The sequence below is a fragment of the Nannospalax galili genome, unplaced genomic scaffold (assembly GCF_000622305.1).
Source record: "Nannospalax galili isolate Female #2095 unplaced genomic scaffold, S.galili_v1.0 scaffold10, whole genome shotgun sequence".
Classification (NCBI taxonomy): Eukaryota; Metazoa; Chordata; class Mammalia; order Rodentia; family Spalacidae; genus Nannospalax; species Nannospalax galili.
This window is the reverse complement of record NW_008331140.1, coordinates 10449748-10468550: the sequence shown is the minus strand read 5'-3', so window position 1 is coordinate 10468550 and position 18803 is coordinate 10449748.

Sequence of the window (18803 nt, the reverse complement as noted above, 5' to 3'; positions counted from 1 at the left end):
TCCTACTGCAATATAGTCAAGAAGACAAAAAGGCATCTATAATTCCAAAAGCCTGGCATCACAACCCAGACTTAATGCTGTACCATAGAAATGAAAGGAAGATGTGAGCTGTGTATATATAAGTTCTAAAGGGCAATAGTGCTTTCGCCCTTTGGACATTAGCAGCGTTAAATGATATTTTTGCAAATTGTTAAGTAAAAGGCTTTAGTATCTGTGCCAGCACAATATTTTCATTCGACTTGGTTTGGGAACCAATTTAGGATTAGTAAAAAGTAAAACTCAAAAGTCACAATTTTGTCAGTATTTGATTAACTGAGGCAAGTTGATTTGATTTAATGCAACTTGGCTGAAAGCATGATGACTTATCCATTTAGAAAAGTCACATATAAATTTGAAAATTATTATTCTAAGGTATTAGAAACAGTTTTCTGTGAAAGGTAAGATTTTGGGTAATATGTTCTTCCTTTTTATGTCTGTATATTTCTCTAAGGGTTTCTGCTTTCATAGCAATACAAAAAAGAATTAAATGTATGAAAGAGAACAAAAGCTTAAAAATGTTAAGACCTATACTTTGGAAACATATTCTTTTACTTGTTTCAAGTTAATTGTCTTTGATATATTAACTTGACTGTATATTCATTTTTATCATGTAAACTATATATTTAAGCTGGGCATGATGGTGCATGCTTTTAATCCCAGCCCTGGGGGACTGTGGGAGCTGAGGAAGGCAGATCTCTGTGAGATCAAGGCTAGCTTGGTCTACACATTGAGTTCCAGCTGTGGCTACAGAGAGACCCTGGCTCAAAAGGACATATATATATTAATTGAACATGTTTCATTTAGCACAAGGGAGTATCATACTGCAACCATTGTGACACCAAAATGCACATCATCCTGTTCCCTGGTTAATGCTGACGCTCTCACGGAGGCCCTTCAGATTCTCGCCCAGGCTCTCGGGCAGCTAGGTTGTTGCTAGGTTCCTCTCAACTCCAAGCCCTCAGCTCTTATCTGAACTTCTCCCAGTCTGTCCCTGAGACTTCCCAGGGCCCCTTGTGGATGAATGAGGTTCTTACCAGGGCAAAAGAGCAGTCTCAGCCTGGAACTCAGGCCATCCTCCATGGATGGGGCTGAGGGCATTCTCTGATGGAGGGTTCAGAGAGGTCTCTGGCTGTGGCTGAGGGAGGATCTGAGGCAGCCAAGGGTCCTCAGCTACCTTCAGAGACCTCCACTGTCCTGGTGTTAGCCTCCTTTTGCTCCCTTCGGAGACCCCCCTTCGGCTCCCTTCAGAGACACTCCTTGCCCTGTTGGATCCTCCCTCAGTCAGGACTGGAGACATTCTTGAACTTCTCGAGAGCCTCCATTGACCCTCAGAGTGTTGGACCCTCCCTAGGCTGGTCACGGTCAGAGACCACCACACTCAGCCCTCTTAAGACCTTGACCCAACTCACAGACTTTTACCCGACCCAGACTTCTTTCCGTCCTTGCTAGAGCCGCCTCCTGTGCTTGCTAGAGACCTTCCTCAGCCCTGTTGAAATCTCCCTCAGCATTGTTGGAGCTTCCCTCAAGCCCTGGTTGGAGACTGCCACTGGCCTATGTAAGGGTCTCCTTAGACAGAGACCACCCTTGGCCTCTGTCAGAAACTTCCCTCTGCCTTGATCTGAGCCTCCCTGACTGGTCCCCTCCCTCAGTCTTGGTCCCAGACTGCTCTCAGCCCTCAGAGCCTCCGTCAGCCCTAGTCAAAGGATGCCCTCAGACTACATCGTAGACTGCCTTCCACACCCATCAGAGACCAGCCACTGCCTTCATGGGAACTTCCTTCAGCTATGGTAGTAAACCTCCCTGGGCTCCACTGACAAGGCTTCCCTCAGTCCAGGAATGAGTTGACCCTTGGCTCTCCAAAGAGTTCCTCCCTTGACTGTTGGCTCTCAGTTGGAGGCCTCCCCTTGTCTTGGTTGAGATCGCCTCAGAGACCTGCCTTGGCTGTAGTCAAAGATTGCCCTTGACCCCCAACAGACACCCTTCACACCGTGAGAGACTATGCTTGGTGCTGGTTGGAGCTTCCATTTGCTCTGCTCAGAAACGCGCTTGGACCCATTGGACTCTCCCTTGACCCTTTTGGAGCTTCACTTAGCCTGGTAAGAGACTGACTTCAGGCTGCTTAAGAGCTTCCCTTAAGAGAAAAATGCCCCTTGTTAGAATCTCCCTGGTCTGAGACTAGCTTCTGTGCTTGTCCCAGCTTCCCTCTACCCTGGTGGGAGACTGCCCTCTGCTCCCATCAGAAACCTTACTTGATCCCATTGGAAAGTAGTTTGGTCACTCTTTGAAGCCTCCTGCTTTCCTGGACAGTCAGAGACCTCCCCTTGTTCACAGTTAGAGATTGTCATCTGCCCTGTGGTAGACCTCTTTAGGTCATGTTCCAGCTTCACTCAGGCCAGGTAAGAGACACTCTTTCTGCCTTCTTTACTTTTTAAAAATATTTTCTTTATTATTTTAATTTTATGTGTATGAGTGTATTGCCTGCATGTATGTGAGTACACCCGTGTCGTGGCAATGCTGTGGAGGTCAGAAGAGGGCTTCGGATTCCCCTGGAACTGTAGTTAAGGACGGTTCGTAGCTGCCATATGGGTGCTGGGAATCGAACCTGGGTCCTCTCCAAGAGCAGTCAGTGCTCTTAACTGCTGACCCATCTCTCCAGCCCCTCTTTCTGCCTTCTTAAAAGCCTTCCTTGAACCTTGCTGAGATCACCCTTTACTATGGTCAGAACTCCCATCCACCCTGTGCATAGCCGCCCTGGGACAGAGTAAACTTTTTTCCTTATCCTGGTTCCCCCTCTGACCCCATCAGAGATCTCCCCTGGCCCTAGTCCAAGTCTCTCTAATCAGAGGCTCCCTCTGCCCTGGCGGAAGCCTCTCTGGGTCCTGGTGAGAAGTCAAAGCTTGTTGCAATTCTTTCTTAGTCTTAGTAAAAGCCTCCCTTGGCCTTAGTTATAGAACACTCTGGTTCTTTGTCATAGAATGGCCTCTTTAGGAGACCACCCTCAGCCACCATCAGATTATCTTCTCACTTAGCCCTGGACTGAAACCACTGACAGACATTATCAAAGCATTCCTCTGCCCCCATCAGATACCCCCATCCTCCACTCCTTCACAGACATCCTTGGGGAATCCTTGAAGTCTCCCTCAGACCTGGGGGAACCTTGCTCAGTTTTAGCAGGCGATGTCCCATGGCACCCTTAAGATCTTTCCTTGACCCTGCAGAAAAAATCCATTGGTCTTCATTAGAAATTACAATCACTCCCTGTTGGATAACTTTACTTATCCCTGATGGATGTTTCCCAAGGACCTGGTCAGAAAAAGCATTGATACCCCAGAGCATCTCTGCCTTGGGCAGGTAACTCACTAGGCCAGGCCCTGGTGGGAGACTGCCTTTCGAACACAGGCAGAGACTACTCTCAACACTTTTGGAGCCTCCCTCAGCCCCAGTCAGAGACTGCACTCCACCTTTAAGGCTCTCCATAGACTCTGGTAAGGAGTACCACTTTGAACTAGTCTGTGTATCATTCAGCTTTGGTTGAAAGATGGTCTGGATCCTGGTTCGAAACTATTTCATCCTCTTTGCAGCCTCCTCTCACCTCATCAGTGACAGCCCTCAGACTATTTCAGAAACCTCTCTTGACCCTGCTGGAGTTTCATTCTCCACCCTGCCAAGAGGCTTCAAGGATCACCGACCCTGTTCACTGCTTCCTTCACCTTCAGTGGAAGGCGTCTTTTTTCCTGAACAACGAACTCACTCAGAGTTCAGAGGTGGTCTGGGTCCTTGTGTCAGACTTCCATAGCCTGCTGAGAGACTGCCCTTGTCCCCAAACAGCAAGTTCTTTAGTTCATGGCTGCCATGATCTTTTTTTTTTTGACCTCGATCAAAGACCATTTTGCTCTCTGCTCACATGTTGCAACTGCACTAATCATAAAACATAATAGACCATGTTGAACCCACTCAGTCCCTTGAAGCCATCCTCAACCTTTGTAAGACAGAAGGGCCAAGGCCCTCTTAAAAGTCTCCCTTGAACCTGGTCGTAGACAACAGGTTGCCCTGGTTTGCCCATTACTTGGCCTTAGTGAGAAGCTCCCTGAGCCTTTGTCCAATATTGCTTCCCCTCTCTCTTTGCAGCTTACCCATGTACTCATCTCAAAGACTCACTCTTTCAGAGACCACCTTTGGTTGTTGATGGAGGGCATCAGCCACAAACCTGAGGTTTCCTGGTCTTTGGTATGAACCTCTATTGACGCTAATCCCAGCTTTCCGCAAACCTGGTGGAAATCTTTCTGCTGGAGACAGAAACCTCCATCAGCACTGGTCAGACAGGGCCCAGGCACCTTATGTCAGCCTCCACTGGTTCTGGTAGAAGACTGACCTCACCCCCTGACAGAAGGTTTTCTAGGCCTTGGTCACAGCCAAACTTGACACTGGTAAGAGAATTTCTTGATCCCTCCTCACACTTTCCTTATACCCTGGTCAGAAGAGTCATCCACATACTCTTGGAAGACTCAGAAAATACTGGTAAGAAAAAATTCTCAACACTGGTTAGAGATACCTCTCTGCCTGAGTATGAGCATCCCTCTGCCCGTGTTAGAGGTCCCCTCTTCCTGGGTCTGAGATCCTCTTTGGTTTATTTGCATCCTCCCTCTGCCTTAGATGAATTCCATGGACAGAGTAATGGTTGGACAGTGCTCACATACATAGAGACTTTCCTTGGCCCATTTGGAGACTCACCCCAGAAAAAGGTTGCTCATGGCCCTCTTGGACCCAAGTCTGGGACAAGACTATGTGTTAGTCTGAGCATCCCTTTGCCATGGTAGGCGCTGGATGCTGGTCTGAGACTGCTTTCACCCTGTTAGCAGCCTTTCTTTGCCCATACCGGAGACAACACTCAGACTCCTCCAGAGATGTCTGATGATCCTGGTGAGAATCCAAACTCTGTCCACATAAGAAGATCCACGGACTCTAGCTGGACAACAGTATTGGCTCCAGTCTCAACTTACCTCCACCCAGTGGATGCCTTCCTCTGACATAGACAAAGATTTCCCCCAGTGCTAGACACACACCGCAAGGTCAATTAAGTCAGACACCACAGGAACTAGTGGGAGAATACCATCATCCTCACCCAAGAATTCTTTAGGTTTCTGTGGAGCTTATCTTAGCCTTGGCAGAGTTCATAGAACACCTGCATACCAATAATGGGTGCCATGGACCTGGATGGCCATTTGCCATGATCCCTGGTTTCTTTGGCACTGGTGGAAGTCCTACTCTGCCCTAGAGAGGGTCTAGGTCCTTTACCACATCCCCTCTTGGCCCTTGGAAACTACCTTCATCCCCTGCCAGGTAATACTCTGGCTCCTGGACACGGCCACCTTTGACAGTGGTCAGAGAAATTTCTGTGACCCTGACCACAACCTCCTTTTGCTCCAGAAAGAAAACACATTCTGCCCCAATGTCCCATCTATTAGAAGCTTCACCAAGCCCTGATGGGGAAAGGCCCTAAGCCATTTTAAGAGTCTCCCTCCTCTCTAGTCAAAGTTCACTCTCTGCCCTGGCAGAAGCATTGCTTGGCTGTGCCTTCAGACCCTGATCATGCCATCCATCTGAATTGTTCACATAATTTCCACAGGCCTCACTGAAGACTTCCCTTACCCCAGTGGAAGTCTTTCTCTGTTAAATTAGGAGGCTGTTCTAGGTACCATATCGTCAGACCTCCTCAGGCTCTAATGAAAGCCTGAGAAGGGAGACCCTTGATCCCTTTCACCAGTTTCCCTCTGCCTTCATCTGTGACCAACCTATGCCCAGATCTGGAGCCCTGTGAAAGCCTGCTAGTTGTCATATCACAGTCCTCATTGGCCCTGCTTGTTCGCAGCCTTGCTTGACCCAGGTCAAAGTATACCTTTCTCCCTCCTCAGTGCCTCCCTTCCTCTTCCTCAGAGACGGCTCATGGACCTGAACTCCATAGAGCCACCCTTCATAATCATCTTCAGTATTTATGCCAAACTTCCCTAGAGCTACCTTAAACGCCTCCACAGACACTGTTCCCAGGTCAGGTGCCGCACTCTGCCCGTGATGGTGCCTCCCTGGTCTCTGGAGTGAGACCACATTTCATTCAGCACTTACAGAAGTCTCCTTCTGCCTCAGATGGAAACTGCCCCCACCCCAACAGGGCAGTGCTCAGAGATTGGCATGGGACTCTGTCAATTTCTTCCCTAGGCCCCATGCAGTCCATGCTTCTTTCAACTAGGGTGAGATCTGGTCTTGGTTCCAGGTCCCAGCCTCCATCTGGATTCCCTTGATACCTCCCTAGATGATGGAAGGTGATTGTAAGGACATTTTAAGAAACAACCCATGGGCACCATCAACGTCCTCCCCTGGACTTACCCATAAAAACCCTTGATTGCCTCCACCAAGCTCCTGCTACACTTATTAAACACTGTCTTAGTCCCTCTGATTATTTCAGACTCTCAGCCCCTTTGAAGCCTCCACCAGACTTGGTCTGAGATGTTCTTGGTGCCTTGTAGCAGACTGTGTCTGCCGTGGTGGGACACAACCCTAGGTCATGCCCAATTGGGAGATTGCCCTCGCTATACACTAAGAGGACACCCTCAACCCCAGTGGAGTCCCACTTAGCCATGTTTGGTGCTCCCAGAAAACTCAGTCCAGAAATTGCCTTGGACCCTTTAAGAGCTTCCCTTGACTCTGGTCTGCACATCCCTGGTCTTGTTTGGAGGCTCCCTGGACCCTGGTTCAGCAGTGATTTCACCATCTTGGGAGTTACCCTCTCCTCTTCATGGTGACAGTCATCAGATTCCTTCAGAGACCTCCTCTGAATCCTGGCCAGAGTTTTCCTTCAACAACCTTGAGAGGGTCCCAGGACCCTAGTCAGAAACCACATCAGCCATGGTCCTAGCATCCCTCATGTCCTGGTAGAAGCCTTCTTCATCTCTGGGCAATGATCTCCCCAGGACTTGGACAGAGAGTACACAGGTCTCTGACATCAGCTTTCCTGGGCCATGCTGGGGGACTGCCTTGCTCCCATGACAGAGAATGCTCTTTGCCCCTGTTACAACTTCCCTTGTCCCTGTTCAGGCAGGACTTGGCCCCCTTGTCACATAGTCCCTCTTCCCTAGTTAGAGAGCAGTATAATCTACCCTTTTGGATAAGCTCTCAGTCCCTTTGACCCCTCTGTCATCCTTGGTCAAGGAAGGTCTTAGGCCGTCTCTAAAGCCTCCCTTGACCATGGTCAGAGTTCCCACTCTGTCCTGGCTAGAGTTTCCCTTGGCCCTAGTTGGAGTCCCCCTGAGCCTTGGTATTGGCCCCCAATCAGTCCTCATTTAAGTTTCCCATTGTCCATTCTTTTCTTAGTCCCCATTTGGGGACTTCTCTGGGCCCTGGAGGAGGCTTCTTTAACCCCATGTCAAAAGTTTCCCATTCACTGACCTCATGGGGCCAGGCTCTGGCTGGAAACTCCCTGAAGGACAATGTCAAGACTCCTTTGGTCCTCTTGGATCTTCACTCAGTTCCAGTCAGAGATTTTCCTCAGCATTGTTAAGATCCTTGCCATTCTGCCCTAGTATGAACTTCCCTCAGGTCTTGATAATAGTTTCCCTGGTCCCGGGTTTAAGATGCCTCGGGTAGTAATTGCAGACTCCATATGCCTGCTTTAGAGATCTCCCTGCACCTGGCACTGATTATACTTGATCTGGGGAAACAGAGACATCCCTTGGCCCACTAGGAGCCACAGCCACACCCGGAAGGAGGTTTCCCATGGTGCTCATGAGAGCATCCTTTGACACTCTTTTCAGACACTAATCTGCCCTAACCTGATCATCCCTAGTGTGCTGGGTGGAGGCTTTCTGGAGCCTGGTCTGAGATTGCTTTGCCCTCTTGTCAGTGTCCCTCTGCTCACACCAGGGACTCCCCTCGGACTCCTTCAGCAACCTAAGCGACCCTGCTTGTTGCCTGCCTTCCCCCTTCATAAGAGGCTCCCTGATGCCAGACCAGGAAATTCCACTGACCATGCTTGCAGCTTCCCTGGCACTGGTGAAATCCTTCCTCTGCCCTGCAAAGTGCCCACACCCTTATGACAGCCTCCCTTGGCCCTGGTGGGGGACTGTATTCATTCCCTGCCGGACAGTTCTCTAGACTCTGGTCACAGTTGCCCTTGACAGTGGTCAGAAAAAATATCTTTGCCCCTTATCACACCCTCTTTCTTGGCCTGATAAAGTGGATATTCTGTACCTTGGATCCACAAACCAACCTGTCCTTGAGAACCTCACCAAGCCCTGGTGGGGAAAGGGACTAGGCCATCTTTAGAGCCTCCCTCATTTCTGTGGGACTCTGCCCTCTGTCCCGGCGGAAACCTTGCTGGGCCCTGCCTTCAGACCCTCATCAAACACTCCCTCCACACACTGCTCACATAACTTCTTCTGGCACCTCAGAAACCTCCCTTGACCCCAGTGGTAACTTGGGTCTATCGTGTTTGGAGGTTGTTGCACATGCCCTATCAGTAGACTTCCCATGTTTTCATGAAAGCTCTGGCCCTGAGAATGAAGACCACTGATCCTTGCACCACCCTCCCTCTGCTTTCATCTGTGACCAAGTCCCTGATCTGGGCTTCCCAGGGTCCTGTGGGAGCCTGCTATTTGCCATGTTAGAATTCTCCTTTGGCCCTGGCTGCTAGCAGCCTTGATTATCCAGGTCGTAGGATACATTCCTCCATCCTCTGTACTTCCCTTCCTTTTCCTCAGAAATGGCCCCTCGCCCTTGGACCTGACTCCTGTGTAAAAACTCTAGATGCTTTCATAGCCATTATCAGCATTCATGCCAAAGTTCCCTAGAGACCCCTTAAACACTTCCAATGACAGTCAACCGAGTGACACTGTTCCCAGGTTAGGTGCCCCACTGTGTCCATGTTGGGAGACTCCTAAGATATTGGAGTGAAACTGCATTCCATTCAGCGCTTATCAAAGCCTACCACTGATACAGTTTGTCACCCTAACCCCATTGGACAATGCTCAGAGACTGTCATGGTACCATGGTACCTTCTGCTCTAGGTCCTAGTCTATGCCTCTCACAACTACAGTGAAATCCTGCCTTTGTCCCAGGTTCCAGACTCTTTCTTGATACCTCCCAAGACCACGAAAAGTGATTCCCAGGGCATTTTCTGAGACAGCCCAAGGATGCCATCCATATATTCCCCTGGCTTAGAACAAAGACACCCCTTGCTTCCTTCCTCCATCATCCCTCTCCCTTTGTCAGACAATGCCCTAGGCCTGCTTTCCTTTCCAGATTCCCTCAGCCCCTTTTAAGCTTCCCTCAGCCTTGATCTGAGATGTTCTTGGTGCCTTTTAGCAGACTCTGTCTACACTGGTGGGAGACCACCCTGGGTTGTAGTCAAATGGAAGATTGCCCTGGTCACACACTCAGAGAACACTTTTGGCCCAGATGGACTCTCACTTAGCCCTGTTTGGAGCTCCTAGCAGACTCAGTCCAGAGATTGCCTTTGGACCCCTCAAGGGCCTCCCTTGACTCTGGTTTGAGCATCCCTGGGTCTTGGTTGGAGGCTCCCTAGATCCCTCAGCAGTGATTTCACCACCTTGGCAGCTACCCTCTTATCTCCATGGTGACAGTCATCAGATTCCTTCAGAGACCTCCTTTGATCCTGGCCAGAGTTTGCCTTCAACAAGCCCAAGAGGCTACTAGGACCCTGGTCAGAAACAACATTGACAGTCATTCTAGCTTCCTTCATGTCCTCCTTCATCTCTGGACAATGATCTTCCCAAGACTTGGACAGAGAGTCCCCAAGTCTCTGACATCAGCCTCTTGGGACCATGCTGGGGGACTGTCCTGCTCCTATGACAGAGAATGCTCTAGGCCCCTCTCACAGATTCCCTTTACCCTGGTCAGGCAATGCTTGTTCCCTGATCACATCTTCCTTAGTCAGAGAGCAGTATGCTCTCCACTTTGGGTAAACTCTTAGTTCCTTTGACCCCATCCTCATCCATGGTCAAGGAAGGCCTTAGGGTCCTCTTAAGAACCTTCCTTGGGACTGGAGAGATGGCTCAGTGGTTAAGGACACTGACTGTTTCTTGCAGAAGACCCAGGTTTGAAACCTAGCATCCACATGGCAGCTAACAACTGTCTGTAACACTAGTTCCAGGGGATCTGTCAGCCTCTTATGTCCTCCGTGTGCATTGTATGACATGGATGCACTGACATACATACAGGCAATACACACATATACATAAAATTAGAAGAAAAAGAACCTCCCTTGACACTGGACAGAATCTAGGCTCTGTCCTGGCTGCAGCATCCTTTGGCCCTTATCATTGCCCTCATCACCAGTCCTGGTAGGGGCCCAAATTGGCCCTAATTTAAGTTTGTTCCTGCCCTCATTTCTACTCTTAGTCCCCATTTAAGGACTTCCCTAAGCCTATGTCAGAGACTACTTGGCCACTTGGTGCCTTGTACAGCCTCCCAGTTCCTGGTTACATAACTTGCTGAACCAGAACCCTGTGGAGACTCACCTAACGACAATGTCAGAAGACTCTCTTGGTCCTTTTGGACCCCCCCCCTTCAGCCCCAGTCGGAGATTTTCCTCACCATTGTTAAGATTTATCCTCCTTTGACCCAGAGTCAGATAATTGCCAGTATGCCCTAGAATGAAGTTCCCTTAGGCTTAGATAGTGTCTCTCTGGTCCCAGGTCCATGATGTCTCCTGCTGTGTTTGCAGCCTCCATCTGTTCTGCTGAAGACCTCCCTGTGCCTGGCACTGATTGAACACTGCCTGGGGGTCCTGAAGATTTCCCTTGGCTCCTTGGGAGCCACAGTCACATGTGGAAGAAGATTGAATGGTGCTCATGAGAGCCTCCATTTAGTCTGTTCCCACACACCAGTCTGCTAAAGTCTGAGCATCCCTAGGGTCCTGATGGGAGGTTTTCTGGACCCTGGTGTGAGACTTCTTTGCCCTGTTGTCATCTTCCTCCTGCTCACATCAGACTGACTTCAGACTCCTTCAGAGACCTAAATGACTCTGCTCATTGTTAGTTACCTTGGCCTTTCATAAGAGGCTTCCTGGATCCAGGCCTGGCAACTACATTGCCCATCATTGCAGCCTCCCTAGGCCCTTGGGGAAGCCTTCCTCCGCTCTGCACAGTATATGGAACCTTTATGGCAGCCTCCCTTGGTCCTGGTGGGTGACTGTACTCTGGTCCCCTATCACAGAGTTCTCTCAACCCTGGTCACAGCTGCCCTTATGAGTCATCAGAAATATATTTGTCCCCGATCATATTCTACTCTAGACAGGGAATACACTGCCTCTTGGAATCACCCATCATCCTGTCCATTGAAAGCTTCACCAAGCCCTAATGGGAAAATGCCCTAGACCATCTAAGAGCCTCCCTCTTCCCTAGTCAGAGTCTACCCTCTGCCCTTGTAAGAACCTTTCCTGGCCTTGCCTTCAGACCTTCGTTAAAATGGTCCCACTGCACTGCTCACAGACCTTCTTTCTGGGGCCTTTGGAGAACTCCTTTGGCCCCAGTGTTAACCTGTGTCTATCAAGTTAGTAGGCTGTCCCAGGTGCCGCAAATGCTGACCACCCTGGGTGTGATCCTGAGAATGGATACCAGAGATCCCTGGGGGCATCAGCCTCCCTCTATTTTTATCAGTGACCAGCCTATTCCCTTATATCACTGAGCTTCACAGGATCCTGTTGGAGCCTGCTATTTACCATATCACAGTCCTCCTTTGCTTGGCCCAGATCATAGAATCCTTTCCTCCTTCTTCAGTGCCTCCCTTCCTCTTCCTCAGAGATGGCTGGTCCGGATCCCTGTGAAGGCATGATAGACCAGTTCATAGTCATCCTTAGTATTTATGCAAAACTTCCCCAAGGCACCTTTAATTATTTCCACTGACACTGTACAGAGTGACACTGTTCACAAGTCAGGTGCCCATTATGTCCATGTTGGAGCCTCACTGGTCCCTGGAGTGAGACCATATTCCATCCATTCCATCGGCACTTAAGGAAGCCTCTTGTTGTGCCAGTTGGTCACCCTGCTCCCCCCACCCCCCCACCCGCGGCGCAGAGAGCAGTGATGCTCAGAGATTGACATGAGACCTTGTCCTCTTCTTCCCTAGGCCCTAGTCCATGTCTCTCTTAGGTTAGGTGAGATCCTGCCTTGGTCCCAGGTCCCAGTGTCACTCTGATTTCACTTGATACCTTTCTAGACCATGGAAGTTGTTTCCCAGGATATTTTTTGAGACAGCCCAAGGGCATCATCGGTGCCCCCCTTTGGCCTTGACCATAGATCCCCTTGCTTCCCTCCTCCAGCGTCCCTCTACCCTTGTGAGACACTATCTTAGACTCTCTTCCCCTTCCAGGATCCCTCAGCCCCTTTGACGCTTCCCTCAGATCCGGGCTGAGAAGTTCTTTGTACCTTGTAGCAGCCCATCTCTCCACTGGTGGGACAAGCACAGATTGGAGATTGCCCTGGGAAAACATTCAGAGACCAACCTCATCCCGATGGATTCTCACTCAGCCCTGTTTGGAGCTCCAAGAAGCCTCAGTCCAGAGATTGCCTTTGCCCTGGGCCTTGGTTGGAGGATCCCTGGATCCTGATTCAGCAAAGCTTTCACCGTCTTAGCATCTGCCTTCTGCTTGAGCTAAATCTATCCTTAGTCTTAGGTCCCAGCCCACTTGGAGTTCCCTTGATACATCCCTAGGCTAGACTGTGATTCCCAGAGCTTTTTCCAAGATAGCCCAAGGGCACCATGAGTGTTCTACCATGGTTTTGCCCATAGAACCCCTTGATTCCCTCCTTCAGCTTTCCTATGCTCTTGTTAGAAACTTCCCTAAGGCCTCTTCCCTTTTCAGCCTTCTTCAGCCCCTTTGAAGCTTCACTCAGTCCTGGCCAGAGATTTTCTTGGTGCCTTGTAGCGGCCTGCCTCTACATTGGTAGAAGTTCACCCTGGGCTATGTCCACTAGACAGATTTCCTTGGAGAACCACTTGGAGACCATTTTTGGTCTTGATGGAGCTCCACTCAGCCTTATTTGGAGCTTGTTACAGTCTCAGTGCAGAGATTGGCTTTGGCCCTCTTACGAGTCTCCCTTGACCTCTCCATCGTTGGTGACTGCCAGCAGATTCCTTCAGACACCGTCTTTGATCCTGGGGAGAGTCTGCCATCAACAACCCTGAGAGGTTCTTAGGACACTGGTTAGAAACCCCATTGGCCATGGTCCTACCTTCTTTCCTTCCTCAGCTCTGGACAATGATCCCTTAGATTTGGACATAGAGTGCCCAAGTCTCTGACATCAGCCTACTTGGGCAATGCTAGCAGACTGTCCTCGTCCCCTGCCATTGAATGCTTTCAGACTGTCATAGCCTTCTTTGTCCCTGGTTTGATAACGTCTTGGTCCCTGGTCACTACCTCCCTCTTCCCTATTCAAAGAGCTGCACATTCTGCCCTTTTGCACAAACTCTCAGTCCCAATGACCACTCCATCTTAGGGCCTTCTCAAGAGCCTGGATGAACCTTGGTCAGAGCCCACTCTCTGTCCTGGCACAGGTCAGAAAATGTTTTCCTTCCTCCTCAGTCTCTCCCTTCATTTTCCTCAGAGATGGCCCCTGGCCCCCGGTCTCTGGACCTGACCCCAGCTGAGCCTCTTTAAGCCCCTTCATAGCCATCCTTAGCGCTAAGATAAAAATTCCCTAGAGTCCCTTTAAATGCTTGCACTGATTCAGGATAGAAGGACCCTCTTCCCTGATCAGGTACCCCTGGGCAGGTTGGGCCTGTGCTGCATAAGAAAGCAGGCTGAGCAGGGCCTAGGGGAGCAAGCCAGTAAGCAGAGATCCTCCATGGCCTGTGCTCCAGCTCCTGCCTCCAGGTTCCTGTCTTGAGTTTCTACCTTGGGCTCCATCAGTGATGAGCTGTGAGGAGATGTAAGCTGAATAAACCCTTTCTTCCCTAAGTTGGTAGTGGTTGTCACTGCAATGGAGAAACAAACTAGGACACATCCCAACTGCTTAAACTCCTTGAAAGTAATTTTATGAAATGAACTTTCAATGTTTTAATTTTTGTAGGCTTTTTCTTTATCCATCCTACATTCCAATCTAATCCAACACTAACTTATGTTTGCAATTTTTTTAAATGAAAGAATTTACTGCACTTTCTTTGGATTAGCTAAAATACAATTACAGAGCGAGAACTAAAATTAGTCATTATGAACAAGTTATCAACTCAAAATTTTTCTAAGAAAGCATTATTTTATGTGATAAATTGCAAAACATTTAATATCATACTCCATTTACTCAAAATTTCAAGTGAATGAAGCCAGATATTAAGATAATTGACCAACCTAGAATACTAAGTTTTTTGCTAATCCTTCAAGCACCCTTCATTGGAGTCAACCTCCCTTCAAAAAAGGAGAAGGTTAAACTGAACAAATCTATTAATACGAGGTGAATTAGAGTTCATGGAAAGAAACAGTTATGTTGGGATGAACACAAAACAATTCAAAATTTGAGAATCTTAGAATTGTACTGGATGGTTTTGTGGCAAAAATGTTAATAAATCATGGAAGTTTCAAAGCTTTTCATACAAGCTCTGTTTTAGAAAACAGAAAAGGTTACTTTTTCATATAAGCAGTCAAATTCTAATTAGTGACTACTTACCACAAACAAAAAGTGCTATATTTGTAGACCTGCAAGAGGTAATACATGGGAGCTGGGAAGACTGCTTCGTGAGTAAAACGCTTGCAAAACAAGGGTCAGAACCTGAGTTTGGATCCTTATATCCCACATAAAACCTGTCGTGGAGCGCCTGTCTGTAATTTCAGTGCTGTTATTATGGGATGGGGGGTGGCGACAAGAGACTCCCTGAAGCTTGCAGACCAGCCTGACTGACTGGCTACTCAGGTTAACAGGGGACTCTGTCTCAAACAAAGTGGAAGGTGAGGCCCCTCACCCATGGTTGTTCTCTGACTGCTATACATGCCATGATACATTTTATCTCTCTCTCTTTCTCTTTCTCTCTCTGCAGAGATTTCTTTCTCTCTCTCTCTCTCTCTCTCTCTCTCACATACACACACACACACAAATGCATGCACACATGTGCATGTGATTTGTTTGCTTATTTGTTTGGCCCGGATCTACCTATGTAGACCAGATTTTTTTGTAGAGTAATTAGCTCCTTTCTTGTTTTTTATTGGAATATTTAGAAGTCTGTGTGCTGAATTTCTTTGCGAAAAAAAATGGCATTTGAATGCACTCATCAGAAAAGATCAATTCATTGCAGCCTATGGGTGATATGGATGATTGAAGAGAGAAATCTGCTTCTCCCTTGTTTTTCTGCTCCCAGAATTTTTCAGAAAGAAGTTTTTCATTAAGGTAACCATAGAAAACTTCTTCACTGGTTTTGTGCAGGTAAATAAAGTATTAAGGTAGGGAAGTTTGAAAATTTGTACTAGATGTCAAAATGTGCCTAAATTAATTTTTATATTTTACTGTACATTAACTGTAAAAACAATGGGGAATCTAGGAATACCGGGCACATATCTTAACATAATTAAGGGCCTATACAAACTCACAGGGAATATCATGCTAATGGAATTCCACAAAAATCAGGAATAATTAACTGATATCTGCTCCTGTTCAACACAGTGCTTAAATCTTAGCTAGAGCCATAAGACAAGAAAAAGAGATAAATGTGATGTGATTAGGAAAGAAGAAGCCAAAGCATCCTTAAGTGCAGATGATTTGATTCTATATATAAAAGACCCGAAAGACTCCAACAGAAATCCAAAGCTGACAAACACTTTGAGGAAAGTAGGATGATACAAAATTAACATGCAAAGTCAGTAGCCTTCCTATATACCAATGGCACGCATAAGAAGAGAGAAATCAAGAAAAGACTCCTATTTGTGTTGTTGTGATAAACACCATGACCAAAACCAAATTTGGTGAGGAAAAATTTATTTAATCTTACAGGTAAGAGTTCATCATTGAGGGAAACCAAGGCAGGAACTCAAGGCAGAACCTGGAGACAGGAACTGAATCAGAGGCCATTGAAGAATGCTGCTTAGTAACTTCTAGCCACACATTTGGTCATCTTCCTTATATGGCCCAAGCCTACTTGCCCAGGTATCACACTCTTCACTCCTACAGCAATCAACAGTAGAGAAAATGCCACACACACACACACACACACACACACACACACACACACGACAGTCTATCTGTTGGAGACAGTTCTGCAATTGAGACTCCCTCTTCCCAAGTGTGTCAAGTTGGCAACCAAATCTTCGATTAACTCATTAAAAAGGAAGTGAAACACTTATACAATGAAAACTTTAAGACATTGAAGAAATTGAAGAAGATGCCAGAAGATGAAAAGACTTTCCATTGCAATGCCACAGAGGTCAAAAGAGGGCTTCGGATTCCCCTGGAACTGGAGTTATGGACAGTTTGTAGCCACCATGTGGGTGCTGGGAATCGAACCCAGGTCCTCTGCAAGAGCAATCAGTGCTCTTAACGACTGAGCCATCTCTCCAGCCCCTAAAAACTGATTCTTAATGACTTATTGTTATTCCCATTGACTAATACATCTCACAACACTCATCCAGAAAAGTTCCCTTATGCAACAGATGGTGATTAACACAGAAACCCACAATTGGCTAATGTGCAGCAAACAGGAAGCTGCAGAGTACTTATCCCTGAATAGGACACCAGTCAAACTTCTACCCCCCAAGGCTCAGGGATCATTTTAGAAAAGGGGGCAGAAAGATAAGAGCCAGAGCTGGTGGATGATCTCAAGGAAACAGAATTTTACATACAGCAATGATGACACCATGCATGAGCTCCATGCCAGATCAAACCAGAAAAAATCCCATCATAGATATGAGGAAGTGGGTAAGAAGTTCCAATCTCACCTAAGGAAACTGTGGCAACAGATGACTTCAGGGAAAGGAAGAGACAGTATTTTTCGAGCATGGGACTCTTGGTAGGTTAACCAGGTTCCAATGGATGGACCCACATTGAAGGACAGTTGGAGACACAAATTAGACATGAAAGGCCATATATATATTAGAGAACATTAAATTGGGTGGGGAGCAATATGCATGCAGTGATGTGAATAAGGGAGGGGATCTAAATACCAACAAATTATATTGTATTGAAATCACAAAAATTCAATGAAAAGAAAATGGCCATCCTACCAAAAGCAGTAGAGCTTCAATCCAAATCTCACCAAAATTCCAACATGACTCTTCACATAAATTGAAAAAGTAATCTTCAAATTCGTATGGAAATTAAAAAAACCCAGAAGAGCCAAAATGATCCAGAACAAACAAACAAACAAACAAACAAACAAACAAAAGAGTTGTTCCCTGATTTCAAGTTCTGTTGGCACAAAAACAGACATATTGATAGATGGAATAGAACGGAAGATACAGATACAGGTCTACTTAATAACTGCCACCTAGATTTTGACAAAGAACCCTCCAAAACTACAAACTGAAAAAAAAGATGAGAAAATGAGAAAAATTACATCTTAACAAATGGCTGTTGTTGGGTAAGAGACCTATGCACAGAAAAGCAGAGCACGTTGGGAAAAAGGAGGAGGAGTTGGCCACATTTTGGTAGCAGCAAATGGCAGGCAAGCTCTGTGGGACCTCACAGGGCAAGACGTTGCAAGGACAGCTGGCCCTGAAGAGTGGCTGTGGTGGCACGGATCTCAAAGCTTACTCAAAATGTAGATGGACTATGGGAGCTTATGTTTTGTAAGTCACCCTTTCCCAGATGTCATACAAACCATGCTAAAACCCAAAAAGAAGGTATTCTGTCAGTTTGTCAGTCCTGGGACCTCAGCGGGTGCAGTGTTGGTGTCCCAAGAAGGGGGAGGGGAAAATTTAGTGAAACAGCTGCACATAGAAGAACAGAACTAGATCCTTATATCTTGCCCTGCAGAAAACTCAACTCCAAGTGGAGCAAGGACCTCAAAATAAGACCAGATATGCTGAATTTCTTAGAAGAAAAAATAGAAAATATGATTCAACTTATAGCACATGAATGGAGTTTTTGAATAGGACCCCAGTAGTACAGGTATTATGAGCAACAATTGACAAATGGTACCTCATGAAACTCAAAAGCTTCTGTATAGTAAAGGATACCATCAAGTGAAAAGCCAGCCCACAGAATGGAAAAAGCTCTATCAGCTATAGATCTAATGGAAAGTTAGTATCTAGAATATATTCAGAACAACAACAATAAAAACCACTAAACACCAAGAAAACAAAAGCCCCACTTAAAATCAGTGCGTGGAACGAAAAAGAGTTCTCAAAAGAAGAACTATACATGGTTGATAACTATCTTTCTAAAAAAAATTTTAATACAGGATCTCTCTGTAGCCTCAGCTGGACTAGAAATAACGATGTAGACCAGGCTGGCTTTGATTTCACAGAGATTCTTATGCCTCTGCCTCCCAAGTGCTACAATTAAAGGTGTGTACATTCACACCCAGTGAGAAATATCTTTAAAAATGTTCAGCACACTTAGCTATCAGGGAAATGCAAATTAAAACTACTTTGAGATTTTCTCTTACCCAAGTCAGAATGGCTAAGAAAAACAAAACTAAAACAAAAACAAAAGAAAATAAAATCAATGACAACAAATGCAGGCATGGATGTGAAGAAAGAGAAACATGGATTCACTGTTGGTGGGAGTGTGAACAGATACAGTCATTACTGAGATCAGTGTGGAGGGTCCTCA